This window comes from Calonectris borealis, chromosome 7 (assembly GCF_964195595.1).
Source record: "Calonectris borealis chromosome 7, bCalBor7.hap1.2, whole genome shotgun sequence".
NCBI classification, from domain to species: Eukaryota; Metazoa; Chordata; class Aves; order Procellariiformes; family Procellariidae; genus Calonectris; species Calonectris borealis.
Window position 1 is genome coordinate 27,419,375 of NC_134318.1, and position 4,322 is coordinate 27,423,696.

The following is a 4,322-nucleotide window of genomic DNA, read 5'->3' on the forward strand; positions in this document are numbered from 1 at the left end:
ATGTGCAATGGTTTTTCCCTACCTAGCATCCATATTTCTACATTTGAAGACATGAGAAAGTTGTTATGTTACTTACAGATGTTGCATTGGCTATAGAGGTTTTTTTATTATTATTCTGTAGAACTCTGTGACAAAAATACCTTAAAATTCAAATGAAGAAATAAATTCTAAAAAAACCCAAAGATCTGACACTGGAGTAAAATCTAAGATTTGGGAGAAGAGGGATTTCTTAAAGGACTTGCATGCCACACAGAAAAAAAGAACTATGGAGTCAGATGAAGGCAAATAGAGAAGTTGTAGCTGACAGTGAGAATAAAAATGGTAGGATTTATTCTTTGTCCAAACATTCAAGCAAGAAATACTGTTTTGGTAGGAAGTGAATGGGACAAATCTGACCTTTGTTATTCCAGCTCCTATGAACTATCAAATAGGGCAAGTACTGAAATAAGGATTAAGGCTATTTTTGCTGCCACTGGAGCAGCACAAAACAGTCTTAGTGGGGACTGAGATTCAGCCGTAGGGCTCTGTTAATTAAAATAGCCACTATTAAGATATTTACTGTCCCTAATAATCAGAGCTATGCAATTTGTACTACTGAGTAAACAAATCATGCTTTAGAATTTCCCAATTGGCTATTACAGTCTAGTCTGTCAACCGTCATTTAGTTACAAAACCAATTTTCCATGTAGTTTATTTGCATAAACAACATTTTTTTCAAAGAGCTTCATGGAAAAAGAAATCACATTAAACAAAATTAAAATTAGGTTAAAGTAATGTTAATAATCTGACAAGCTCCCTAAAGCCAAACTAGTCAAAGACTTTTTTAAAATTTCATGCTGAGTTTTTTTGATGTGTTCACCTCTCTAGGCAGACTTATGCTGTGTTAAAAGAGTGTTCATTACCGCTTCTTGAATCCTGTTAATTATGCATGCATGTGCAGGGTTATTTGTAATTGGTCCCTCTCCAGATATTCACTCATCTCTGTCTGTTTTAATGAAAACTTAAAAAATATCTATGCCAACTATTATTTACTCACTAATATCTCTCTCTGTTTATATATTTCATGTGTCCTATACTGATGTGGCCCAGATTGGACAGATATTATCACATTGATTTTCTTTGGATGGACAAGTTGCATCTGCCAACATTGCGTTATTGGGTCATCAACTGTTTTAACGTATAATCATAGACGAGGTAGTGTTTACCGATGCAATGAACTTTTAGTTTAAATACAGAACACTTTTCATAATTTGCATATACAGCTTCATATATTAAACCTAATTGGATAAGACAGAGACTCATACAAGGCACCTGAGGACTCTTCATAGAGTAAGAAGCCAATGGGGGTCATACTCCAATATAGGCCTTCAGTGAACAAATCAGATGGTTAGCCTTGCTCTTCATAGCCTATTGTAACAGTTCCAGTCTTCCCCTGATCTTCATTAACACTATGTGCCTTCATATCTTCTAACATGTACCATAGCTATTTTTTCAAGTTAAGGGCAATACTTTAGTCTCCTACATATAAAATTGATTTTATTTTAAAATAATATAAGCCTTTTCTCCATGTATTATCCCAGTATATTGCATTTCACCCATGTCATTGAAACGCTATTGTTTTCACTGAAGAAAATCCTGCCCCTGAGATATTAATCTGACCAAAGATTGTAGGTTAGGCAACGCTGCAGGGAATCCTATTACAGTTGGAGCGGCTAAGACATTGTTTTCCACTGAAAAAGACTGAAGGATGGGCTTGCAAAGTCTGCAGATTTCTGTGGAAATCTCCTTTAATGTGCACCAACTGCCCTGCAGGACCTGAAAGAATTGTTAACAAGTAAGTTTTAGATATCTGATCGCTTCTATAAAATTCGCTCTGCTCTACAATCCCTAGTGAGCTTTTAGCTTTTACATTTATAATGTCAGATGAGGTTTACTGAAAAAGGAAAATATTGAAGCTGCTGACTAAATAAATATAGCTAGATGCCTATGCACCTTTCTCCTGATGACACTGATGTGATGAAAATTTGTCAGCGAAGATGGCGTTTGCACATATAGCAGAGTTGCAAAGAACAAGAAAGGTTTAAACTGCCATGAATGGCTTTACCTTTGGGGAAAGAGAGACTTCTGGTTTTTATAGGATATTATTTTTTCACATGTCATTCAGCATATGCTTATGCAACCAAAACTGGTCTTGTTATTTATATTTCACAATATTTCAGGCCAGCATTTTCTTTTCTTCCCCAGAGCTTTAGCTGAGCTGCTCTTGCTTGACTGCCTCTGAGCCTGCATCTGATTCCTGAGTGAATGTGCTTTCATACTGCTCAGATAATTTCATACTGCAGTCGTGACTTGCATGGGGTTGGATATTATACCTTTCTTACGTCTAGACCTACGGAGATGACGACATGCTGATTCATCTATGAATAATCAAAGTGAACTCTCAGACAGTCTCAAAAATAGACTTCTTTGCTCACGTCTGTTAACTCCAAGATGCCTGAATGATACTGAGATGTGGAAAAAAAAAGTGTCATAATATGTGCTGTGTAGGGATGTACATATGTGTTGTAAATACGATGAGACATAAGAATAGGGAGGGGAATAAGGTTTAACTAAAGACTGCATTCAAAAACTGGAGCTTACAAGTCATTTTTTTAGGGACACAGCCAGTTATGCTTTTCAGCTTCCAGCGGAACAGATCATCCTTTGATTCTCAGTGCTGCTATTTTGACCTACAACTCACCACTGAATCATATTAATTCAATTTTGTAGTATTAATTTCTCATTTAGACTACTTCACATGCATTAAAAATTGGAGAACATTTTCTTTTTTCTTAAACTTCTTTAATAAAGTCTACCCTTTTCCTTGAATAAATATTTTTTTACTGAAATGAGATGCTTGAGCATTGGCCAGTGAGGAGAGGGGGACACTGTACACTTGCTAGCTTTTATAGGGTAGTAGCTTTTGGCAGGACACATTAGCTGGGCAACGTGGAAACAGCTACAAATCTATTTCCCCCCCTCAGGCTACTGTCCCAACAGAATGAGGTGAGCTTGAATTGGAAGACATTTATTTCTATAATGTTTTCATTTCAGCATCAACAAGGGGATAAACTTTCACAATTTTTCTGGGAGACTAATGCATGCCTTTTGCCTAAAAATCTGCCTGAAGACATTTTTTTTTCCCCTGTAACTCCCAAGCAATGTGTCTACAGATTGATATGCATCCTTAGTTTTATGGAAAAAAGTCATATCAGGCAGCATCTGGAATTTACTATTTATCAATTGGAAGATTTTATCAGTATTTGAGGCAAAAAATGTTAGATTTTTGGGGTGCCACATTAATTTTGTTATTACTTCTCAAATGATTTATCTCTTATTCCGCTAATGGTCAGCCAAAATGATTGTTGTCTTTTTATTTACTGACAGCTACAATTAGGTTTAGAGTTTAGAAAAACATCTTGTGTCCAGTACTCTTTTATATTAAATTAAAAATTAGAATTAATGTATTCTAAAGAACTTTGAAATAAAGAACTGGCCTCTATCTAAAATATATGTTTCTGTGAGACCTTTTGCTCTGCTGATTTTTTTGTTTGTTTTACCGTTTACAGACACTGAAGTAAGGTGACCTTCCATCACACAGGCTGTGATGAAGCTTAGGGGTGGCCTTGGGCACTGATATCAGCTGCACCTCAGTAATCTTATTGTCTCTCTCAAAATTAGGTCATCTGAGCGCCAAGTCCTAGTTCTTGCCTGTAGGGATATTACATATCATATATTTCTATACAAAAAGATTTAAATGGAACTCTTCACCCAATATTTGAAGAATAGATTCAGATTAACAGGAATCAATTTTTCTACAAATGCCAGGAGAGCGCATTATTACTTTTGATGATATAATATAGTATCTGGCTTATGCTGAGATTCCATGTAGTGACTGGGTATCATCATCCTTGTATACATGGGAAAAATACAAAATGATTTGCTGACCCTCAGCTTTGTACTTAATAGCCATGTGACACGTTCCATGAGAACTAGCGTGTGGAAAGGATCATGTTATTATATACAGCTGTTAAAGACCTAGAAAGTGAACAATGTGCTACTGACATATAAATAATACCTTCTGTGCACAGTTAAACATTGGTGCTATTTTTGCCAGATTTTAAGCTCTTTTGAGGCCAACTGGAACAGCTGAAACAGAACATTAAAAAAAATGTTTTGATGCTGGGGCACAGATGGCAGTAGCCCAATGTGTCAAAATAAATGTTTCATTTTTGGTCTAATGTGGGAAAAATAGACCTTGTCAATTACTCCAATAATCGCAG